Here is a 26,479-nt window from a genome sequence, read left to right on the forward strand (position 1 = left end):
GCTAGGCTCTTTTTACACTGTTCCTCTCTTCCTCACGGTCCTTTGGGCTGGTGATAAAACAGAATTCCTATTTTACAGCTGAGAAATAAAATGACTTCTCCAAAGTCACCCAACTAACACAGTGGCAGATTGGGGATCTAAATCCTGATTGCTCTGACTCCAAAACCACTGTTTAGTCTATAGTAATAGAAGGCAGACCAACGCTTGCTTGGATGAGGGATCAGGGAGAGCAGGAGGAAGAGACTGCTTAGGGAGACTTTGGGAGGTAATGAATATATTCACTACTTGAATTGTGGTGACGGTTTCATAGATGTATACATATGCCAAAACTTTGCGAACTATATTAAATTTGTGTCATTCACTTATTGTTCATCAATTTTACCTCAATAAAACTGTTTAGGGAGGAGAAAAACACAGTTCTTTTTACTAACCACTGACCATGACCCCAGAATACCTGCCTTTAAATTGTGTACCCCAGAATACCTGCCTTTAAATTGTGTCTGACATACAGAAGCCAGGTCAAAGAGTTCTTTCCCTAACCAATTTAGTTCTGAGTCTATGTAAACTGTCAGTAAAACATTAGTTTTAAGTACCTAAGACTAACAATTTACTTCCACTCTACAAAACTTCAAAATACATTGCCAAACAAATAAAATGTTAATTACAAAATGTAGCCTAGTAAAAAGATAGAGTAACTGCATCACCCAAACCTGGATTGAATCCCATCCTTAGTTCTTTCAAATGAATCTAGTCAGGCTGCTAAATCTGTATCCAGTTCCTCATTTATAAAATGAAAGTGATAACAATACTACCATTTATTGAAACTGTACTACGTGACAAACTCCAATCTAAGCACTTTATCTCATTATCTCATTTAATTCCCCCAACAACTATACACTGTGAATACCTCTATATCCCCATCTCATAGATGGATAAATAAGTTATATAAAGATTAAGTAACTTTGAGATCATAGAGCCAGTGAGTGCAAGAGCTGGGATTTAAACTCACTTTGCAAAATTATTTAGAGGAATGCACTTGAAGAAAGAAGTAAAATGTTATGAGTGTTAATATAAATGACAGAACGTCTCCTCTCTTCTTTAAGCAAGTTTCTCTAAAGAAGTCTATTGTATTCAAAGGGGAAACTTTTAATATTCTACAAATTAAACTTTTAACTGATTATGGCTAATGATGTGCACTTTACCCAACTTATCCCTAATTCTCTGCAAATTAACTATTATTTTTCTGTTTTACTGATGGAGAAAATGCAATTCTGAAGTGTTAAATAATTTTTAATGGTGGCACAGACATAGGTCTTCTGACAAGAAATGGAGCTCTTTCGAATTCAGCTTGTATTCCAAGCTACCAAGAACCACATTCAGTACTTTTTCAGAGACCACTCCTTAAGCATCTTAAGTAGTATGTTCCATAACAGCACAGAACCAAAGTTTTGTGAATTCTGGACTTAAAATTCTTTGCCTTAATTCATGATGCTTACAGTGTTAACACTTCATAAATGACATTTACGCACTAACATACCCAATCTTTTTCTCTTTTCTGGTGTGATTAATAATATTTATTTACCACATTAATGAGGTTCTTTCATGTATATTAAATCCTCGCAACTTTCAAAAGTAGATATAGACGTGATTATCCTCACTTTACGGTGGAAAAAACTGAGATTCAGAGAACTTAAACAACTTGCCCCAAATCAGACAGCTTAAGTGGCTGAGGTGGGGTTCAAATCCAGATTTTGTGACTCTACAATCCAGAATCTTCCACACACAAAACCCAGTCTTCCTTCAGAAATAAGTTGAGGTGTCTATTCCTCCTAGACCTCTTCCCTGAAAAAGGCATTAACATCTTCCACACTGCTACTTATTTTACAGCATCTACAACACATTGAACTGTAATGTATTTGTTTATACCTTCTCCCTTACACCAGGGAGCTCCTTAGAGACAGAGACCACATCTTAACTCATCTCTGTGTACCAGAACCTACCTAGCACAGAGTCTGACATCCATGTTAACTAAACGAATGCATGCATAAATAATTATTTTTGCCTGCTACTAAGACTAAATATTTTTTGGAAGCCATAATTTAAATTGCCTCTTAGGAACTATGAAGGGTTTAATAAGGCTTAAAATCCCCACATTTCTTAAAGTCTCAGTCATCCCACCACCATAATAGATATGTTAAATCCTACATTTAGGCTTAAAAAAATCAAATGCACAAGCAGAATACTGATACAATCTGGTTTTGCAGCATTTACTATGTTATCTAAAAGTTAAAATGTTATCTAAAACCAAAAAATTAATAAAGAGATAACTTGGAAGCAGAGAAAAGAACTAAGAGTTAGAAAAGCAATCATGCATATATCCAGAAGGAATTTTAATTCAAAAAGACACATGCACCCCAATGTTCACAGCAACACTATTTATGACAGTCAAGACATGGAAGCAATCTAAATGAGGTGCAGAAAAGCAAAGTAACTTGCCCAAGTAAGGCAGGAAGCAAAGGTACAATAGACGTATTATCTATTTCCTTAAAAATCTAAGGAAAATTCATCCCATTGGATCTCTTTGATTCCTAAATGTCCAAATTATTTAAATAGTCTGATAGTCTATCTTAAAGACTGATTCTTTCTCCATGACCATAAATGGTGACCAGACCTTAGCATGCACCAATCTACACTGCAGTCCTACTCTGTAAAAACTGGTTCATTCATTTAGCACCAACTCAATTATTCAACAAAAAAGTACTATGCCCTACTAGGTTCCAGGTATCAAGGATACAGAAGTTATCAGTGAGATACTGTCCTTGGAAGATAGCACAGCATACAGAAAGACTACTCACAGGCTTTGGAGGTAGAAAAGTCTGGGGATAAACCCCACCCTAGTCACTTACTGGCTGATGAACCTGAGTAGGCTCCACATTTCTGAGCCTCCTAAGTTTTCTCATGTGTAAAATAAAATAATTATGACCACCCTACAGGATAATTGTTGAGTTTAAATAAGATACTACACATAAAGGGCCTAGCACAATGTAGGCACACAATGAATGTTAATTCTCCTCCTCCTTCCCCAAACTAAGGCTCCAGGCTGTATAGGGGTGTTAGCTGAAAATTAAAATAATGCTTGATATCATAGTACTCTGCTCAATCACAGTGAAAAACCAAAGACATTACACAACAAGATCACTTGGCTATGGCTTCATCTGCATCTTTTCCTTTTTCTACTGCAAATGCTCCAGGCTGAGGGTAGGAGGATAGAGAGACTTTTAATCACAGCTATGCACACTTCTCTAAAGGCACTTCATACCTTTCCTTCACCACAAAGTGGTGAAGAATAAGCATCAAGCCCAATAACTTTCTAACATCCTGACAAAGTTTTAAACTGCTCAACTCAAAAGTGTTTTGGTACTACTAAGCCAAGGGAAAACCAACAGCATGCTGGCTTTTAAAGCAATATTTTTAGTAAAAGTTTAACAAATCCACCTATTCTCCCAATAAGGAATAAGTAAAGCCTAGAAATATAAGTATACTAATAAATAAAACTAAACCATCTTGTATTAAATTAAGGCAGTGACACCAAACTGTGATAGTGTCATTGCATTCCTCATGGCCACACCAGAAAGAAGAAAAAAAAAACTAGTTGCAGTTTCAACAGACAATGTTCTTAAGAAAAGACGCAATAAACCTAGAAGAAAACATAGGCAAAACATTATCTCACATATATCTCAGCAATATTCTCCTAGGGCAGTCTACCCAAGCAAAAGAAATAAAAGCAAAAATAAACAAATGGGACCTAATTAAACTTACAAGCTTTTGCACAGCAAAGGAAACCATAAGCAAAACAAAATGACAACCTGCAGAATGGGAGAAAATATTTGCAAAAGGTGACAGGGAAAAGGGCTTGATCTTCAGAATATAGAAACAGCTCACACGACTTAAGAAAAAAACAACCCAATCCAAAAATGGGTAGAAGACCTAAACAAGCAATTCTCCAAGGAAGACGTATGAATGACCAATAGGCCCATGAAAAAATGCTCAATATCACTAATTATCAGAGAAATGCAAATCAAAACTACAATGAGGTATCACCTCACACCAGAGTGGCCATCATTCAAAAGTCCCCAAACAGTAAATGCTGGAAAGGCTGCTGGAGAAAAGAGAACCCTCCTACACTGTTGGTGGGAATGTAGTTTGGTGGGAATGTAGTTTGGTGGGAATGTAGTTTGGTGTGAATGTAGTTTGGTGCAGCAGTTACAAAAAACAGTATGGAGATTCCTCAAAAGACTAAAAATAGACATACCATATGATCCAGCAATCCCACTCCTGGGCATATATCCAGAAGGAACCCTACTTCAGGATGACACCTGCACCCCAGTGTTCATAGCAACACTATTTACAATAGCCAAGACATGGAAACAGCCTAAATGTCTATCAACAGATGACTAGATAAAGAAGTTGTGGTATATTTATACAATGGACTACTACTCAGGCATAAAAATGACAACATAATGTCATTTGCAGCAACATGGATGTCCCTGGAGAACGTCATTCTAAGTGAAGTAAGTCAGAAAGAGAAAGAAAAATACCATATGATATCATTCATATGGGGAATCTAAAAAAAAAAAGCCAAATTAACTTATATATAAAACAGAAACAGACTCACAGACATAGAATACAGACTTGTGGCTGCTGGGCGGAGAAGGGTGGGAAGGGATAAACTGGGAGTTTGAAATTTGCAGATACTGACTAGTATATATAAAATAGATAAACAAGTTTATACTGCATAGCACAGGGAAATATTTTCAATATCTTGTAGCTCATGGTGAAAAAGAATATGAAAATGAATATATGTATATTCGTGTATGACTGAAGAACTGTGCTGTACACCAGAAATTGACCCAACATTGTAAACTGACTATAACTCAATAAAAAAAATCCAACACAGCCAATTTAAAGAAAAACTATATGATCAATTAATCAGACTTAATTTACAAACAAATTAATCTTAATTTGACTATATTTGATAAAAATAAGTATAATTATAGAGAAAAAAGATTGTTTTAGTAGATATTCTAAATTTGTTTATTGAGGTCTCTATTTACTAAGACTCACTTCCCAGACCATTCCTGGCTGTTATATTGCTTTCAAGTATTAAAAAAAACTATATTCATTTTACTGCAACTTGCAATAAACAGAAAACAAAGGAAAAAATAGAGAATGTTCTTGCTGAAGCCACAAAAAATATTAACTTAATTAAATTTCAGTCCTTAACTACACATCTTTTTAGTATTCTGTGATGAAATAGGAAACACACATAAAGCACTTCTGCATACCAAAAACAAGCGTTAGAGTTAGCTCAAGGAGAAACACTAAGGCACTTGCACAACTGAGTTGCAAGCTGAACTAGCTGCTTTCTTTCCCCCATGAAACATCATTTTTACTTGAAAGAAATACTGTCAGACAAACTGATTATTCAGACTTGGATGTTTGGCAGACATTTTTTCAAAAATGAACAATGTGAGACTGTCACTTCAAGGAAAATAACTGTCAGTATTCGTTGCCAACGATAAAATTTGAGCTTTCAAACGAAAATTAGAGACTTGTCTGATGAGACTGGTGGTGATATTAACAAATGTGATTTTTTTGACATTATACAATAAAATGTCAACATTTTAGAAGCTCTGTATAACTCAATGAGCCAACATTTTCCAAATGACCAATGTATGATGATACAAAATTACACATGGGTAGAAAATCCATTCAAAGTACAAAACAGACCAATGGACTTTAGTGTAACAGAGCATGAAAGGTTCACTGATATGGTTTCAGATTCCACAAGGTAATGGACCTTTACGAAACTATCAGCTGACAAGTTCTGGTGTAGTATAAGAAGAAAGAATATCCACAATTACTTAAAAGTCAATGAAAACATTCCTTCCTTTCCTAGCCACATAAGTATGTGGGACTGGATTTTCTTTATATACCACAAAGAAAATAACCAGTTGCAACAGACTGAATGTAGAAGCAGATATGTACCCAGTCAGACAGTAAAGAGATTTGGAAAGATATAAAATATTATTCTTCTAATTTGGGGGGATAATATAGTTATTTTCACTAAAATAAGCTAATATTTAATGGGTTTATTATTTTAAATAAGTAGTTTTTAATTTCACAGTTTTAATTTTTTATACATTAAATATTTGATAGATACAACCCACACACAAGAGCTCTCTGGGGTCTTTAATAGTAAGAGTGAAGACACCAAAATGTTTGAGAACTATCACTATATAGCAATGAGCAAGAATAAACTATTGCTACATACAAAAACATAAATAAATCTTACAAAGTGGAGTGCAGAAAGCCAGTCATACCTTATAAAAGTTCATAAACACAAAAATAACCTATGGTATTGGAAGTCAGAATATTTATGGGTTACCATGGTAACATCCCCTTTCTTGATTTGAGTGCTGCTTATACTTTCTGTGCACTTTTCTTCATATGTTATACATACCTCAATACAATTTTTTAATTTCTATTTTCTATAAAAACATACACCCATACACACACCTGCCTTAGGCTCACCTGAAGAAGGTCTGTTAGCACTAGTCAGGGTAGAACTGCAGCATATTTTCAAATGTGTATCCAAGCTACTACTCCTCAACATTGCTAGGTTGAAAAATACTGATCTAAGAATTTAAAATCAGAGAGCTTTATATACAGTACAGTAAAAAGAACAAGAGCTTTGAAGCAAGGCAGTTTAGGTTTTTCATACAAGCTTCTCTTCTCTATGTAACCAAAAACAAGCTACTTAATCCCTACAAGCCTCAGTTGCTTCAGTTTCCTCTTTGGTAAAATGGGCACAATATCCTAAACAGTGTAAATGTGAGAATTAAAGTATATACGGGAGAGAAAGCACCCAGCATACTGCCTACTACAGATACTCAAATGTTAAGTCTCTTCTGTCTTTCCACCCTCATCTCTTACTAGTCCTAAGGCCAGAAATGCATTACCCTCTTGAGTCTTGATTTCTTCATCCTTAAAATGAAAAGAATGTAACATGACCAACCCATGCACTGTAGATCAAATAAAATAACTATATTTGCAAAAGTGTAAATAATGTAACTATATTTAGAGATTTTTGCTATCAATTCAAAATAAAAGAGTGAAGAGAACACATAAGAAAACTAGGATATGTAAAAAAAGGTATAAAACAGAGGCTAGAAAATATGAGCATCAGCAGAAACTGTCAAGTTTAAAGGACATGATCAGAAGCCAAATCAAATCATAATCTCTAGTGAAGCAAGGATTGAAGCTTACTGTGAAAAATATACTAGTCCAGGGTTCCTTCAAAATGTCTTTATCTAAGAAAAAGCACAATCTGTATCATCATAAAAATGGATATATTCTGAAAGGACCCAGACACTTGCCTAAATAGAGGAAGGTGGGAAAGCTTTTTTGGAGTCTTATAAACCAAGGTGTTCTTAGAGTATCTTTTTCAGAAATCAATGGCCCATTTAATAAAATGTTTTTAGATAAACAGAGTCATTTGACAAAAAAGGTTCTGTACAATTGTTTTCAATACTAAAGCTATGCCTAACTGCCTAAAGAAGTAAATTTTACAATAAATAAAACAAGAAAAGTGAACTTGCTTTTAGTCTGTTTGCTCTTCAATATTCTATAACTTTAAGTTTGATTTCTGATAACATACCAGAGATTGTCAAGCTATGGCATACCCAAGGCCTGTTTTTGTACAGCCTGTGAGCTAAGAATGAAACACAGTAGGAGGGAAGGAGGAGAAAAGGGAAAGAACGAGAAAAAAAATAAGAGACTGTATGTAGCCTGCAAAGCCTAAAATATATATATATATATATATATTTTTTTTTACAGAAGGCATTTGCCAACCCTGAGCATACCATCTTGCTGTCTTCTACTTTTGAACCTTGTGCTATACATCATCAAAACCTTTATCAATCCAATTAAATTCTAAATTCCATTCGAAATAAATAAAAACCTACATCTGGAAAAACACGTATCACCTTACCCTTCATTAGAATATCATACCACTGGTCTGTCATCTCTCCTTACTAGGTTCAGTTCAAAAATTAATCATTCACTGCTTGCAAGGTACCCTCCAGGAGCTAGGACTATAAAGATTACTACAACACACTCCCTGTCCCCAAGAAAGTTAAGTGAAGGAGCAGACAGAAAGTTAACTTTCCAAAAACAGGGCAAGTCCTATGACAGGCACACACTGGGTGCTTCCTGTGAACAAACAAGGGGTCTTATGACAACCTTAAAGGTTCTGAAAGGTTTCTTAGGGGAGATGCACTCAACCCAGAGGGATGAATAAAAGGAGAAACAGTATGAGCAAAGAAAGATGTGAAACTATAAGATATCTGTAGAAACTATGCTGTTCAGTATTACCAGTGATGGGAGTTCATGCAGGAGTACATCAGGACAGGTCACATAAGGCCTAATATGCCATGCTAAGGAGCTTAGACTTTAGAGCCAATGAAGGGATTTAAGCAAGGGAGTGATGTGGACATATACACCTATTGGGTAGATGTTCCGGCTGCTGGGTGGAAGATAGGTTTACTAGATGGGTGATACAGAAACTAGCTAGGAGGCTACTGTGCTTGTCTAGGTAAGATTAGGGTCTGAGCTAAGGTGGTAATAGTAGGAAATGGGAAATAAAATTCAGAAATACTTGGAAGGATTTATTTTTGGCTATAGAGCTAAGGGAGAAGATAGACTATTGGCACAGATTCATATCTTGAATGACTGGATGAATGATAGTGCCTTTAAGTTAGGACAAAACTATAGGAAGAGATGATTTTAACTCTTGGGAGAGTGTACAAAATGGGAGAGGTCAGAAGTAGATAGGAAAAATGAGTTCTGTTTTAGACCTATTGAATTTGAGGATCGTCAAAAAGGATTTGTTTAGGGTGGCCAATAGCCAGGAAGATATAAAGGCCTAGAGCTCAGGAAAGGACTCTGAACTGGAGATAGAGATTTTGAGAGTCATCAGCATACAGTAGCAGCTAAAGCCAATAGTATGGGCAAAACTTCTCAAGAAAAGAATCTTAAAAAGTCCAGTGAGCCAAGGAGCCAACCCTAAGGAATATCAACATTTACTGAGAAAGCAGAAACAATAAGTCTCTTCTCAAATATCAGCTAGTTTCAATAGGTTCAAAAACCTCTTCCTGCTAAACAAACTGGGAAGAACTGTGACATTAGTACAGCTCACCTAATGGACAAGGTAAAGATTAAGGAATTCAATAGGGAGAGGGCTTTCCAGGTGGAAGGCACAGCATATGGAAAGAATAGCAGCATTACAGTACAGCTTGGCCAGGGACTTGCTTATTTGGTTTTACAGTGGGTATACATGCTAGAAAGCCCTTAAAAAAAGAGGTACAAAGTAAAGCCTGTAAGAACACTGGAAGGGAAAAATCAAAAAGGACTGTGCTGTTGATATCATAAGCCATTCTTAACCTCTCCTGTCCCCACACATCCACATATCCTTCAGGTCTCAGCTCAAGCATTCTCCAAACATCTCTTTTCCCTGCTCCCCCAGGTAGATCAGGTCATGCCAACCACCATCTCCCCATGGTCCTTGCTCATGTTCCCAGTGTAGCATTGATTCCACAATGCTACAGTTGTGTGTGACATGTCTGCCTCCACACTAGATTAACTATAAGCTCCTTAAGAGCAGGGAATTTAAATTTTTGTATCCCGTACTCCCAGCACTTCCTTACTGCCATCTAATAACCACTCAATAGATACTTGTTTTTCGACAGATGTCTTAAACATATTTGCCACACACAGAACTACTAACTCCTTGGCCTTGGAATATGTTACAGTTGAGGATTTACAGTCTTTGTTTTGCTTTACCTATGGTAATATTAAAATTAATTTGTATTCCACATGTAAAATGAGTGAGGGGAGATGTAGCCCAGGAAAACACTGAATAATAAAAGAACAGCCTGGAGGAAAAATCAGCCCTAAACAATTCATAAGTAAAATAAAAATAACAACAGTAGTATTTATCATATTAAGTACCAACTATGTATGTGCCAGTCAGTGTTCCAGGTTCTTTGTCCTTATCTCATTTAATCCATTGAACAACCCAACAACTGAGTATTATTTCCCTTTTACATATGCACAAATAATTCATCTCACTGTACTACTCTGTCTCTGTATTAAGTTACAAGTAGAAAACTAAGTGGGAAATGACTGTATTTGTCAGGCTAGTAAAGCACAAACATTGTATACTGCATTCTCCACTTCAATAAAGCCTCAATTTTTCAGTTTCATTTTGAGCAAGCCAGCACAGTTAATGTAGAACCATGTCCCATAAATTCACTAGGAGGAGAAAGTCCTCTAGCACCCTCTCCATCCCACATCAAACAATCTTCAAGTTTTAAAGGAGAAACTGTGAACTGATATGTATTCCTTCTCCACTGGGAGAAGAACCCTTCAGAAAGGCAATAAATCAATTATGTCAAGCTTTTCACCTCTGTGTGGGGTGCCCTGATTTCAGGTTTGTAAAGTGGAGGTGGGAAAAAAAAAAAACTTTTACATAGTCCTTTACAGTTTAAAAAGTATTTTCACATTTATTACTTCATTTGAGCCCCATTCTACAAATAAGTAAACTGAAGCTCAAACAGATTATTAATGAATTTGGATTTCAAATTTCTTCGACAAAAAATTCTTCGTGTTTAAAATCTTATTTCCAAGGGGAGGGTATAGCTCAGTGGTAAAACATGCTTAGCATGCACGAAGTCCTGGGATCAATCCCTAGCACCTACATCAAGATAAATAAATAAGCCTAATTACTCCCTTCCTCCCCCCCAAAAAAACCCTATTTCCAAGTATGATTGATTCACATCTGGATAATCTGATTATCCATAAATGCAAATTGGCTTCCTCTTGCTATCTAGACTACCCACATATGTATGCATATGCATACTTACATACATATACTGAGGCATATATATTTTACATACTTATATATAATACACATATAAATAAGAAGTGTTGCTGGATAATGGGACTACAGACAATAATTTCCCCTGGCACTTAGCAAGCAGTAAGTAAATAAATACTGAACAAATATTTCATATATGTACAGTATTTTCAGGACATAAAATTATTTCAGGACATGAACTGATTTGTTCCCCCTGGCAGCTTTGTAAAGTATGAAAGTTTTTTATTTACCATTTTAATTATATTTAATTGCACAATTTAATGGAAGTACGTACATTCACAATGTTGTACAACCATTACTACTAAGTATGAAAGGTTTTTTAATGACTTTACTAAAATCACTCAGCTATCAAGTGGTGGAAAGGGGATTCGAACTCAGGACCCTCTACACCTAAATTCACAAGCTATTTATTCTACTAACGTACCTGTCTACCAATACTTCCATTGCTCTTCTCTTCTCACCACAATACTGGAAGAATCAAATGAGGTAAAGATTCTAAAACACTTTATATACATTTCTACTGCACAGGTGAACACAGTTGTGAAGGGGGAAAAAAAATCCACCAAGACATTTCTCCCAGGCAATCACTTTTCATTTTGAGCTCTCAAAAGCTAGGGCTTAAATATAAATATCCCACCTCTAGATCAAGCCTGCAGATCACAAAAGCAATGTCTGAACTCAAGATTAAAGTTATGAGGAGAAATGCATGCATTCATTAGATTACACTCATCAAATTACAGGTAACTGCTCAAACCTGATTTCTATTGTAATAGACAGGTTCCTCATAACAAAACACTTTCAATTCCAATGATAAGTCCAACCTTTGATCATTCTGCCTATTTTGGAACTATCAAAAAGAAAAAGATTCTAAATATTGGGTATTTTATGTGCTCAACTGTGAGAGCCAAGGAAAATGGTCTGTTTACGAGCTGAACTCTGAAGCCTGAACAAAAAAAGAATTATTTTGATCCCGTTGGTGCCAATTTTATCCTCTTTACATCCCTCCTCATTTCTTCTCAGTCTGAGCTCTAATCAACAGACACTTCATGTTTAACATATCATAGTTAATGCAATTAAGTCCAGAAAACTGTTTCCCTAAAGATGTTTTCTCCATTAACACCCCTCTCTACCTTCCAGCATCACCATTCTGCCATGAGAATGAGCATATTATTAAGCTTTAAATAAAATTTCTAATCAATAGATGGAGATATTGTTTTGTAGTTAATGCAATGTGCTTACAGCTCCTAAAAAGAACAGAAAATGATTCTATATGCTTTTTTAGCCACATCTGACAGAATTTTGATCACCTGAATTCCTTTAGAAGAAAATCCAATCTATGGAAATACAGTCCAATTATTTTAAATCTTATCAAGTAATATCAGAAGAGAATCAAATGAAAAACTCCATCAATACCAAACCATCTCACCAATGAATATTTATGACATTTCCGTATTTCCTGTCTTCTTTCTGTTTACATAAAGTGGAGGTGCCAAGCTTCATCTCAGCATTATTAGCCTGCAATACAATGATGGACCTAATTGCCTTGTAAACCAGAACACCAATAAATGGAATCTTCAAGCAATCAATTTTAAGAGGAGGAAAAAAAAAAAAAAACCCTAAGCTCTTTCTGCATACATTCACGTTGCCTGACTAGGAATTAAATGTGGCCTCATATTCTTCAATCTTATTCATCGTTCTCAAGCAAGGAATGCTCCCTCAACTACCTCAAGCTCATCAAATTTCAGGACTAATTATTAAATGCACCTGGGCGAGGGCAGAAAGGAGAAGGCAGACATCATATATAAAGATATCTATTACATTCCAGTTTCATCTTCTCCACCTTTAGTCTGGGAGTGGGTTTTCCCCCCCTCAAATTTCTTCTTATAATATATGAATAAAAGAAGATATCCTCCCCTCCTCAATTCTACTTTAATTGAAGCCCCTCTCAACTTTACCGTTTGTGTTGATTTACTTCCAAATATGATACTACTATAAATGAAACAAACAAAAAGATTAAACAGCTGAAGAAGTCCTCTAGAAAATAAAGCCTTTAGAGAGGGAGGGCACAGCTCAGTGGTGGAGTGCATGCTTAGCATGCATGAGGTCCTGGGTTCAATCCCCAGTACCCCCATTAAAATAAATAAATAAGCCTAACTGCCTCCCCACTGTGAACCCGCCAAAAAAAAAAAAAAAAAGAAAGAAAGTAGAGTCTTTAATATACCTTCTCTGTCCCCAGCAAAATCCCCCAACCACAGGTTCCAAAGCTGTTCACTTAAGTCCAACCTCTAAACCTCTTGTCTCTTGGAAGGCCATCCCAATCCTTCCCCTCCAGAATTATCCAATCTACCTCTTCCCAGCACTGCTAACTGCCCCTCTCCATCCTCCCTGCCCCCTCCATACCAACAACTCCAGGTCTCCCACTCCTTAATTAGCCCCATCTGCTACCTCACTATCAGCAACCACCTCTCCAGTCCTACCAGTTCATCTCAGATATTCCTTGTCCTAAACTCCCTCTGCTACCTTGGCCTAGGGACATTTTCTTCAAGATAACGTCCCCCTACTTTGCTCACCACCTGCCACTATTCTTTCACTGAGTCCAGCCCAGGAGCATCTTCTATGCCCTCTGTCTGGAACCTGTACCCAGGGAGCCACCATGCACCTTTCACTGGTTGTAAAATCACTCTAAATCCTATCCCACTGTGCTTCCCCTACCCCAATTTCAATCCTTCTCTGCCCATTTGGGGCCTAACTTGTAATTTACTCCCCTACTGCCAGCTCACCCTCACACTCCCCTCAGTTAAAGTCCCACCCCCACCAGCTCCTATTCAATCTCCATAAGCACTCCCCAGGAAAACCCCAAATTCTACCTCCTCTGCTCTCCTAACACAAGCTATTTCGTAAGTTTCCACAAATTCCACCACCCCCAGATGACAAACGCCCACTTCAAATTCAGGTCTCAACCCATGCCAAGCCCCTCATCATCAGCTCCTACCACCTCTAACAACCTGCCCTAAGTCCACCCCAAATTCAACCCCCAGGGTCCTATCCAACCCTGCAATCTCACTCTATTGAAATCATCCCTCTACCACGCAACCCAGCCCGGGTCCCAAGCTGTCAACTATTCCAGGCCAATCCCAAATCCACCACCCTCATTTAGTCCCCTCCCCCATTAAAAACCATCCCACTTCAGTCTCATCATCCGTCTCGCCCAAAACCACCCAAATTCCACCCCAACCCGAAAACCTCACGCTCCAGTCCCAGGTCTGGTCATTCCCCATTAAAAGTCCTCTTCCCTTATCCCTCCCCCCAGAACCTGCTGGTGTCCCACCCTCACCCCACCCCCAGCCCGCGCCTGGACAAGTCTCCCCTGCCAGCTCGCCGTTCCACTGCGACCTCAACCCCCTTTCTCCAACCTGTGCGGGGGCTCCACAGCCCCCACTCTCATTCTCCCCAGTACCACCAGCTCAGGCTCAGGGCGAGCGAACCGGGGTAGGGTGGGGGTTGGGGGGGAATCTCACCGGCAAGCCGCTGCAGGCGAAAACGGAGGCGGCGGCGGCGGCTGAGGCGACGATGCCCTTGTCTTCTCTGGAGGCTACAGAGGCGACACTCTCGCTCCCTCGCCCGTGTCCAGTGAGGTGGCGGATGGCGCGCAGGCACCAGGAGCCTCCTCCTCCTCAGCGAGTCGGCTCCGAATCCTCTGCAGTAGCCGCCGACGAGCCCGACGGGTGGGGGGATGGGACGCTGGGCTGCGGGCGAGGGAGGAGGAGGCTGAGGGAAGGGGCGGGGGGCCGCTGAAAACAGCGGGGAAGGAGGAGCCGGCGCGGCGCCGCGACACGTTCCACAGCTTAAGCGTGCCGGGACCACAACTCCCGGCATACCCCGCTCAGGTCCGCGCGCGGCCTGCGCCTGCCGCCGCGCGCCCGATGCTAAGGAACTGCTCCCTCCCCGGTTACGGACAATGGAATAAAGCCATAAAGCTAACCATCCGCAGGCGGTTTTTGTAGATTCAGACCACGGAAGAGGGAAGTTAGGTCACCCCCAAGGACCCCATCCCCAAGAAAAGATGTTCGCAGCTTCTCCAATCTCTACAAGCGAGCGCGCGCAAACCCTCACACAGACCTCCCCACCGCCTGCCGCTGGACTGCATTTCCCAGCATGCCCTACAACCTCCTGCCCTCCTTCCGGACCCTTCTCAAACCCAGTACTACAGTTCCCAGGGAGTGTGGTCCCCGCGAAATGCTGGGAGTTGCAGTTCTCAGTTTTTCCTCCATGTTAAGAAAAAGAAGTGAAAGAGGAAAAAGGGAAGGAAATAGACCGACCCACCGAGGACAGGCTTAGATAGGCTAGATCATCTGGGAGTCTGTAGACTCTTCGCCGTCCCCGTTGTCTCACACCAGAACTAATGCAGCAGCTTCCCCCTAGTCTCCCTGAAAATCTGTGGACGATTTGGCACTTGAACCCAAATGTAAAAAGAGAGTACTTCTTGACCCAGCTCCATTACTTTTAATAATTTACCTTAAAAAGATAATCAAACAATTTGGAAAAGAGGAATGCACAAAATTGTTGTATGAGGTTGTTGATTATAGTGGGGGAAATGTCAATGTCCTTAAATAAGCGCTGGTTAAATAAATTACATATACAAACAATGCAGTACTAAGCAGCCATTTAAAATAATGCTACGGATCTATTTCTTGGCATCAAAAGCTATTCACAATTTATTCTTGAGGAAAAAATTTAATAATAAAACAGCATGTTTAGAGTGATCCAATTTATGTGAGGCTGAATCAATATTCTATAAGCAGAAAGATTTCAGGAAAGAGGTTCCCCAAAATAGTATCTGTGATTATCTTGGAGTAAAGAGTGTCAGATTTCAAGTAATTTTTATTTCATATTGCCTGAATTGTTTAAAAAGAGCACACAATTCTTTAGCTATGACTATTTTCAAAAAATACAATTTCCAAATCAAACAGCCTCTCTTTGCTGCCTAAAAGCTTTCCATGGCTTTCTATTGCCCTTAGTGGTGCTCCAAGACAGGGCCTGTGTGGTTTTACTGTGAGTTCAACAGTTCCACTATTAAAACAAATAATAGTGGTCACTTTCAATTCATAAAACAACATTTAGTTAGTAGGGAGGATTTTCTCAATTTTCATTGTCTCTTCTCAAATTTTTCCCTCTTCTGGTCTTTCCACACCCATTTCCTCCTTTTCTCCTACTCAGTTTTTTTTCTTTTTTGTCTCCTACTCATTCTTGAAATTTAAGCCAAAGTCCTACCTTCCCTAGAATATATTTTAGGCACACTGATTTTCCTTATATCTAAATTATTATAGCAATGGTTTCTAATCTGTAGCCCAGAGAGCATTGTGGGAAGGAGGAATGAGGAAGGAGGAACAGAGTTATTGTAAAGGATCTTCAAAGTTCTACTTAAACATTGTCTGTAGACTGAGTAAGTAAGTCTTACATTTAAATTTTTTTTCCTTCTGTGTCCTGCCCCTCTAGAATATGGAATATAATATCAGGTGGTCTCTGACTTAACATAAACCCTATAGTCAATTACAGTACTTTAGATTTTATGTCATTATTCCTTGCTGTTCTACAAGAAACACCAGAACACTTGAGCTCCACTAGCCAGACCCCTGGAGAAGTGCAGGCCTTCTAGAGAAGGTCCAGGTTGCCTAAATCAAAGGTTAACTTGGTCCATAGTCTGGCTGCAGCCAATCACTTCAGCTTCATCCCACCTAAATCTAATTACACTCCTAATCTTATGACTCATGTTTCTGAAATACATCAGTAACTGTCTTTTTCAAACTACTTTATTTTTCTCTATTGTCTCAGCCTTATAATTCCAGTCCCCCCCCTAAAAAAAAATCCTAGACCTTCTGTTCCCTTTTCTGAGAATAGTAAGAAAAGTGCCTACGGAATGTGGGCTATGTCCTTTCCGAGTGTTGCATCGGCCATCCCATCTTCTAAACCCTCTTCACTCCTCCTCCTCCTTTTCCCCACTTCTTTTGGCAGACAGTGAGGTCTGGGTGGTCAGAACTAGAAGGGACTGGTCTGTCCTACAAGGAAAGTGTATCTGAGCTAGAGGAATAGGTATGAAGAAGCTTACCAAACTAGATATCTGGGAATCAGATCCTAACTTAGACCTTGCCATGAACACGCTGCATGACCTTCAGTAAGTCCCTTAACTTTCTAAACCTCAGTATTTACATCTGTAAAATGGAAGGATGATTCCTGGCCTGTTGCCTCATAAGGTTATTAAGAGAATCCAGTAAAACAATGGGTATGAAAGTGCTTTGAAGACTGTAATGTGCCACTTACAATCCAACCCTTAATCTGAGAATTCTCTCTCCAAATCCCTGCAATTTAAGTGTTGGCATGTAAACTTTTTACTAAGAGTTATATATTATTATGAATGAATTTATTGAAGTAGTTAAGGAATTAGGTCTATTAAGCCAATTTAATTCCTTGATAAATTTTCTATATAGCACAGTTAAACAATTTCTGACTTTTCTAGATTTTTTTCTAAATTGAACTTTCATCAAGATATATTTTTTCTGTCAATTTAAAAAGAAAGATTTGATTCTTCAGTTATCTTTTATCTTTATCAATTTTTACTAATTATTGCTTCAGCTGTTATAAAATTTCTAGTCATTGTTTCCACCAAGTCCACCTTTTCTTGGGAGCAGTTTGAGCCATTGTCAGTTTTATTTTGTGTTGATTATTTCTACCAAGTGGAATTTTCCCAGGGGTCAACTTTGCAATGTTCATTGTTACCAAAAAAATGGGATCATTCAGTTTGCTTTTCCATCCGTAATAAATTTTTACCATGTATAGTCTTAGCCATTGGAGGTTATATTTTGTGTTGATTATTTCTACCCATCCAATATTTTTCTGCATCCCAACCAAAACAAACTCAGGGACAAACGGACAGTGTCAAAACACTATCTTTTACCTGTTACTCTCTGATTAACTCGGACTGTGAATGGTTTTGTCCTAGCTATGTTATGGGCTGGCTTTGAGTTTTCTCTTTCTCTCAAAGCATCTCTTTAGGAGCCTTGGCACACATGTGTGGGCTGGAGTGTTACTTTAAGAATGCTTCAGAATTACAGGAAAATGGGCATTCGAGACCATGTTAGGAGAACCAGTCTTTAATGAGCCAGGTGATGTGCTGGCATCTAAGATCCATTATCTCATTTAATCCTTCAGCCTAAACATCCTTCACATGGCCCATTTTATAGTAGAGGAAATTGAGACCCAGAAGAAGGAAGATATTGGCCAAGTTAGGATCAGAAACCAGGCCCTGATTTAATTCTCAGTGCAATTTGAATGATTATAAGTTCCAAAGTTACCTAATTTAATTTTAAGACTTTTGCAATTCACCTTGTTGGAAAATTTAAAGTTTTGAGTTTGGCTAGGATACAAGAGAAACCTGTGGATATTAACAAAGCATTCTCAAGAGCTTTTTGTGACAGCAAATGAAACAAGAAGTGTGGAAATGTTTTGTAAATGACCCAACACTGGGCAAATGGAAGCTTCTGCCATTTGTGATGAAGGCTGATAATATTAACCTGTTATGCCAGCTTGACAGAGTGCTAGAAAACTAATAACACACTGCTGACATTCAATAGATGAATAAATGACCATCCTAATACTTAATTATAATAACTAATAATAAAGGTATAAGATTGCATCCTGCCTATCCTTTAAGACCTAATTCAGACGTCAGGAAGCCTGTCCTGACTCTCGGTTAGGTTAGGAGCCCACTCAGCTCCCACAGCCTGCTCACACCAGATGATCATCTTCAATTTCCTGCCTTCAAGGACAAAGACCAAGGTGGTCCTGTTCATCATCCCTGTGGCCCAAGCTCAGTTCAGCCCAAAGCTTCTCACAGTGTAAGGCTTCTGTAAATGGTGGTTGGTTAACAAATCAATCAATTAACATGACAATGATATAGCCCATATTGATAATCAATTAAAATGGCAACGGAAATACCTCGATACAGCTGGAAAAAAATGTAATGACCAGGGAAAAGTGCACATCAAATAAAATTCAAGGCAAAAGTAAATCACAAATGAATCTACAGGAACTGATAACAGTTACTGAAGCTCCTGTACAGCACCAGCAGTAAGGAAAGAACCTGGTCGTCCTGGGTTCAAATGCTGCTTCAGCCTGGGTTGACTGTCCTCATTATGTTCCTTCCCCTCCTGCACCTGTTTCCGTGTCTGGAAAATGACCTTGCAGCAGTCCCAGGGTAGATAAAAGAGTTAATTTTTTAAAAAGTCAGGGGGTGGGTGGTGTATAGCTCAAGGAACCCTACTTCAGGATGACACCTGTACCCCAATGTTCATAGCAGCATTATTTACAATAGCTAAGACATGGAAACAGCCTAAATGTCCATCAACAGATGACTGGATAAAGAAGATGTGGTATATTTATACAATGGAATACTATTTAGCCATAAAAACTGACAACATAACGCCAATTGCAGCAACATGGATGCTCCTGGAGAATGTCATTCTAAGTGAAGTAAGCCAGAAAGAGAAAGAAAAATACCATATGAGATCACTCATATGTGGAATCTAAAACAAACAAACAAACAAAGCATAAATACAAAACAGAAATAGACTTACAGACATAGAATATAAACCTGTGGTTGCCAAAGGGGTGGGGGGTGGGAAGAGATAGACTGGGATTTCAAAATTGTAGAATAGATAAACAAGATTATACTGTATAGCACAGGGAAATATATACACGATCTTATGGTAGCTCACAGAGAAAAAAATGTGACAATGAATATATATATGTTCATCTATAACTGAAAAATTGTGCTCTACACTGGAATTTGACACAACTTTGTAAAATGATTATAAATCAATAAAAAATGTTAAAAAAAATAAAAGTATTTCTACATGTGGAAAAAATAAAAGCAAAAAATAAAATGTCGGGGGTGGGTGGTGTATAGCTCAAGTGGCAGAGCACATGCTTAGCATGCACAAGGTCCTGAGCTCAATCCCCACTACCTCCTCCAAAAATAAATAAATAAGCCTAATTACCTCCCCCCTCAAAATAGAGTTAATTAAGGTACCATATGCTTTGCATGCTATGAAGAGCTGACAGCAGTGAGGGTTGTTACTGACAAAGGTCAGAATAGATTTAGGAACATTTATGTTTAGGAGGATTCTTTACACAAATCTGCTGAAGTTCCTAAACATAACCAAAAAAAAAAAAAAAAAAGCAACTATAGTGGGTTGAATTGTGTCTCCCAAAAAGATATGTCCAAGTCCTGACCCCTATCCCTGCATATCTGTGAATGTGGCCTCATTTTGTAGGAGGATCTTGGCAGTTAAGAAGGCAGAATGAGATCAGTTCTGGATTTAAATTGACCCTAAATCCAGTGAGTGGTGTCTTTATAAAGAGAAAGGAGGGGAGATTTGAGACAGAGACACCAAGGGAAAAGCCATGTGAAGTTAGAGGCAGAGATTAGGGATGTGGCCCTGAGCCAAGGTACATCAAGCATTAGCCTCCAGAAGCTAGAAGACAGGCATGGAGTATTCTCCTTCAGACTCTCCAGAAGGAACCAACCCTGCCAACACCTTGATTTCACCTTCTGGCCTCCACAACTGTGAGAGAATATATTTCTGCTATTTTAAGCCACTCAGTTTGTGGCAATTTGTTAAGAAAGCACTAGGAAACTAATACACCAATTAAGCTGGAAACCCAGATAATTGAGTAATTAGCAAATATTTTAAGTCCCCCAAGTAGATTCAGAGAAGACTATTTGGGGAAATTTTTTATCAGTTTCATTTAATATGTCATCTCTAACAGCAACTATGGAAAATTAGTATTAACAGTCATTATCTTTGAATCTGTGTCTTTTCTCCTCTTAACATTTTTTCCACTCTTAGCTCTTGCCCTGCCTCCTGCGATGGCTCATACTTTGAATTAATGTGAAGAATTCTGGTGTCATACAAAGTGCATAGATATGAGGAGGCCAGATCTGGGTTCAGATTCCAGCTCAGTCACTTAGAGGCATGACATTGGGGAAGTCATTTCTCCTTACAGAATCTCGAAGTCATCGATTGTAAGACGTGACTACAATATCTCCCTTATGGGGTAAAATGAGTTAATTCATGGAAAACCCAGTGCTTGACCTAGGAATTTCATAACTTTGCCTTGTCCAAAAAGCAAAAGAGACCTTCCTTTCCTTCCTTCCTACCTTCCTTCCTTCCTTCCTTCCTTATGTATGGATAGTGGGGGAGGGGGAGAGAGGGACCCCCCCCCCCATTTTCATTTCAACTAGAATGTGGGAAAAACTTCCACAGAAAAGGTAAGAACAAAGGGCTTCTATTCCCAGAAGAGCTGAGTTTCCTTCAAGTAGGGTCTGTGGACCCCTGTGGAAGAAGATGGACCATGCTGAATATTTATTCATTACTCATTCAGCTTAAGGTACTGATGCCAGATCCTTTACTGGTGCCAGGGGCCCCAGAGTGAATCGAACATGGTCTTGTCCCCAAAGAGCTTATAGTCTAGGGGGATCTGCTGACAGACAGTTACATCCCAGTGTGATCAATGTCATGGTGGGAGAACGTGAGGGACTGTGGGAGCCCAGGCGGATCACCTAACCCAGGCTAAGAGCTCAAGTATGAGGACAGTGTTGCCACCTGCAGATTGTGAAGGCCAGGATTTGTGTCTGTTTTGTTTACTGCTGTATCCCCAGCACAGTAACAGTGCCATGCACATAGAAATCACTCAGTAACATTTGCCAAGTGAATGAATATAAATTGTCACATTGCACAGGATCTTGTGCCCCTACAAAGCCACTCCACCCCCGACTCCCACAGGTATAATCTCATGTCCATTCATTTACTCATTCATCGACCTTTTGCTGACTATCCACAATTTGCCAGATACCATGCTGGATTCTGAGTTGTGAGTTGTGAGTTGTGAGCCAAAAGACAATTTCATGAAATTCACTCTTTAGGAAAAGAAAAAAGTTCCACATGTAACCCCCACGCTCCCTCAACCATGGCCCAGCTCCTCTGGGCTAAGTGTTGATGTCCCCTTAGCTCGGTGTCAGGCTCCAGGAAAGCACCAGACTCCATTCAGAAGAGGACCAGTGGGTCCTCTCCCAAGTTCTGTGCTGTGCACAGTCATCTGGGCCCCAAGGCTGTGAGGGCTCTTGTACCTGGAGCTACAACAAGCCTCCCCTCCAGTTTCTGATTTGGCCCTGCTAACCTCTTCCATCAAGGATCGCCAGCAAAGTAAGCCCCTTGCACTGCCAAAGAAATAGGTGCCCTGCATAGCCATTCCTGCAATAGCTGCTCAGACGTGGGAATGAGGCGGGGCAAGAAAGGGGTCACTTGCACCTTAGTCCTCAAATTCCATTCTAGACTGAGATCCTTTAGGGACGTTTACCACAGCGGAGACCCTTGAATTCTACCCTGAAGGACAAGGAAGAACTCAGCAGACAGTGAATGGCCCTGTGGGAGGCAGAAGTAGCACGCTCTGAATTCAGGAAATCTTAAATCAGGGGTTCTTAACCATTTTCGTGCCATGGACCCTTTAGGCAGACTGGTGGCGAAGACTATTAGAACACCTCTCAAAATAATGATTTTAAGTGCACAACATAAAATACATAGGATTGCAAAAAAATACATTTATACTGAAATATGTTATCAAAATATTTTAAAATTTGATCAGTAATACATATGTTTATTAACAAAGTAAATAAGATCTCACAGCCCATTTAATAACTGCCACAATTTCAAAGTAGTGATGAACACAGACAATTTTTCAAGAAATCTGCAACAACAGTAATGTGATATGGAAACGTCTGTGATTTCTGTTGGTGACAAAGTCACCAGTACTGCTAATTCTACTGTGGTTTGTTACCTGTTTTAAAAATGGAAGGAAACACTAAATTTCCACAAAGATTAAGGATTATAAAAATGTAACTTTCCCATCCAAGGTCACAGACCCCTGAGTTCTCTTTTTGGACTCACAGGCCCCAGGATAAGAACTTCTCTCTCAAGTGGTTAGACGAGAACTTTGAGTATGTGGGAAGGAATGACAAAGTTTGGGGGCTGTGTCTGTGATAGTAATTTTTAATGGAGAGTGGGGTTGAAGAGGTAGTTGAATGCAGTTGGCAGAGACTAAGGAGCCAGACAGAATTGAATTCCAGTCCTCCTCCCCTCCACTATCCTAGCATCAGCCCAAGCTGTGTGACCTTGGGCAAGTCATTTCTCCTTTCTGCAAAACGCAGATACTCACACATGTCTCACAGGACTATTCTGAGAGTCTAATGTCAATTTCTCTTTAACCCTTAAGCTCTGTACTGAGACAAGGATTTTGCATTTTGTTTTATTTTGTTTGTTTACAACTGTATTCTTTTGATTCTTTATGAAGGAGGCAAGCTCCAGAAAGATTGGCAAAAGGCACTTGTGGATGACAGGGATAAATGGAGCAGAGTGGACAAGATCAGGCGAGGAGAAGTTGTCTCAGAATGGAGCAATCTTAGCACTTCTCGGGGAATATACTTTAGTTAAGCAAAACTGTGCAGAGAGAGCAGGACTGAGGCAAGAAAACCTCCAGGAGGAAAAAGCCTGGAAACCAGGACACCCCCCGCCCCCGCAAAGGCTGGGGCTCTGCCCAAATGCCCATGGCCTGCCACGTTGTTGTTAATGAAGTTCAAGAGACGGAAAAGCTCTGAGAACTGAATAACAACCACCTGAGTACCCACTAGTACGCTCTCATTGTGGGCTTAAGTGGGGGTTGGTTCTTTTTTTCCCTAATTTTAGGAAGTCTTTATATATTATGGACAATCATTCTTTGTCAGTCAAAACTGATTTCAAAGAGGAGAAATCTGTGCTCCCAGACCAAATACATTCTTTCTGGCTCTCATATTTTCTTCTAGGCATTTTGTTTGGTCCTAAATTTCCCTTGAAATATTCTAATCCTTAACTGGATGGATTAAGGGAAGAGAAATTTGTCTGCTTCTCACCCAAGACAGCCTGGGAGGCTGTTTTCTGGAAAGGCCAAGAAAGGATTATGTTGGGGGCAGCAGGGGGGGACGGGGGGTGTTAAGCAGTGGAGGAAAGAAGGCCAGAGCCTTCGAGGGTCGTGAAAGAGAGGAGATTCCCAGAACTGGGAAGGTCTGGGGATTGGACATGTGTGTGGTCTGCTCTCTGGAAGTGAAGGAGAGACAACATAGGGTAGACAGAATTATGCTGGTATCCACTAAGCATGGGAAGGGGATGCCCCAAATATTTTCCTTATGTAGTATCCCAGATCCTTTGTAAGGGAAGGAACACAAATAATAAACAGGATATAAGTTCTGAGTTGGACTTAATTTGATTTAAATTGAATAAAGTAATATGTCATTTCTTACTGCCCTAAGCTTGTGGAGTAATATTCATACCCACTACATAATCAACAGAAAATAGTAACACTGACAACAGCTAAATTTCACACAGTGAAATTACTTATTGACTAAAAATTGATGGAAAAATCAAATACATCTTCTTGACCAAGTGTAGATCTGCAAAATTTGTCCCAGGAAGAGTGGACTTGATAGAACATAGGAATAATGACGACAGAAGATAACTTATGAGGGCAGAAGCTATAATTATTAAACTATGATATGGAGTTTTTAAATTGACTAACTCAAATCATTATTATACAATTTATACAAAAATTATTTTTCAGATGAGGATAATTGTAGTTCAATTTAAGTGAAAATGGTTAAGTTGGAAATAGATGTAATAGTTTGTGTAGAAAAATCAAAGGTATTGAATTGACCTAATGGCATTTGTTCTGGGAAATATTTTCTCAGTGAAAAGTAATCAATATGATATAACTCCATCTAAAAAATCTGTATTCATAAACACAAGGCAAAAACATCCTTAGGGTCTAAACAAGGGACCAAATATCCTGACCTCTCTGCTGAAGCTCCAAGAGAGAAAATAGAAAAGGAGACAGGCCTTTGCTGATCTGCATTTTATCAAGATTTCTTTGATTCTTCCATCATCTTTTTTCATCAATAAAAAAGCTCACTGTGTGCCATTTCACCATTGTAACTTTTATTTCTTCTGGTGATTATGCAGTGGTCAGTGCCCATGTAGTAAAGGCCTCTGCCTTGGGGCCCTACCACTTAACATTCTCTTGGTCCATCCATTTCTCCGTCTGTCCACTCGGCAGTTATTCGCCAAACACCTACTCTGTGCCAATAACTTTCAGTTCTTTTGATGCTCTTCTATTTTGTTTTCTATTTTATTAACTTTTTCTGTTATCTTTATAATTTTTCTTCCTTTACTTTTTTTGAATTTAATTTCTGGATGTTTTTCTTAACTCCTACTTCCTAGGATAACTTCCTAATCTCAAATAGGTAGATATTTAGTTAATTGATTTTCAGCCATTTTCTCCTTCCAATATATGCGTTTAAAACCATACATTTCACTCTAAGCATAGCTTTAGCTTTATTCCTTGAGATTTGACATATTGTATTTTCATTATCATTTGACAATTTTGATTAAGTTATTTTCTAATTTCTATTGTGATCTATTTCTTGATCTGTGGATTATTTAGCATTATACTGTTCAATTTCCAAACATCGGGGGATTTTCTAGGTCTTTCTTTCTTACTTTTTTAATTACTAGCAGAAGCCAACTGTGGCCATTGAGCATACTCTACATGATTTAGGTCTTTGAAATTTGGTTAAACTTATGTTATTTTCCAGCATATCAATAAATATTCCATGTATGCTTGAAAAGAATATGTATTCTATGGTTATTGAATCCAGTGTTCTATATATGTCAATTCGGTTAACATTTTTAACATGTTTTCTGAATCTTCTTTGTCCTTATTGATTTTTTAATTTGCATATTCTAACAGGTACTGGGAGAATTGTGTTAAAATTTCCCACCATATTACAGATTTGTTTATTTCTCCTTGAGAAAGACGCCCTGTCCTAGAGGCTCTCACAATTGAGTATGAGGGCTGACATATAAGTAGACAATAATTGTGAGTATGTGTTTAGACATTCTGGCAGAGAGAAACCCAGGGAACACCCAATGTTTTGGTCATCCTGAACTTCTGGAAGTGGAGTGGTTTCTGTCTCACTCTCTCTTTGATCACTTGCTCTGAAAGATGCCAGCTGCCATGTCATGAGAACGGATTCACATTATGAGGAACTGAGACCTCCTGCCAACAGCCAAGCTTCTTGTCAAGCTTCAGATGCCTGCAGCCCTGTCTGGGGTCTTGACTGCAACCTCATGAGAACCTGGAGCCAGAATCACCTTGTTAAGCCACTTCCAAATTTTTGACCACAGAAAATATGTGAGACAATGGTTGTCTAATATTTTAAGCCACTAAGTTTTGGGGTAATTTCTCATGCAGAAATAGATAATTTATACTCCCCCTTGGACTGCTTATAGTTGAACTGTTAAAGATCTATTTCTGTCACATAGGATCACTGTTCTAGTA

The 26,479-nt window shown here is 38.8% G+C and overlaps 1 protein-coding gene across 5 annotated transcripts in view; it reads right to left on the bottom strand.

Moving 5' to 3' along the window:
• FAM168A (family with sequence similarity 168 member A) overlaps positions 1–14,856 on the bottom strand; it is a 154,712-nt gene extending 139,856 nt beyond the window's left edge. For 3 of the 5 annotated variants that reach the window (XM_010989331.3, XM_031460304.2, XM_064492695.1), the window contains exon 1: positions 14,518–14,855. The gene's annotated coding sequence lies outside the window, so the exon portion shown is untranslated. Of the gene's footprint in view, positions 1–14,517 lie in introns of all 5 variants that reach the window. The other 2 variants (XM_010989323.3, XM_010989315.3) reach the window with 2 other exon arrangements.
• Positions 14,857–26,479: the final 11,623 nt, after the last annotated feature.

Source organism: Camelus dromedarius, chromosome 12, assembly GCF_036321535.1.
Source record: "Camelus dromedarius isolate mCamDro1 chromosome 12, mCamDro1.pat, whole genome shotgun sequence".
NCBI classification, from domain to species: domain Eukaryota; kingdom Metazoa; phylum Chordata; class Mammalia; order Artiodactyla; family Camelidae; genus Camelus; species Camelus dromedarius.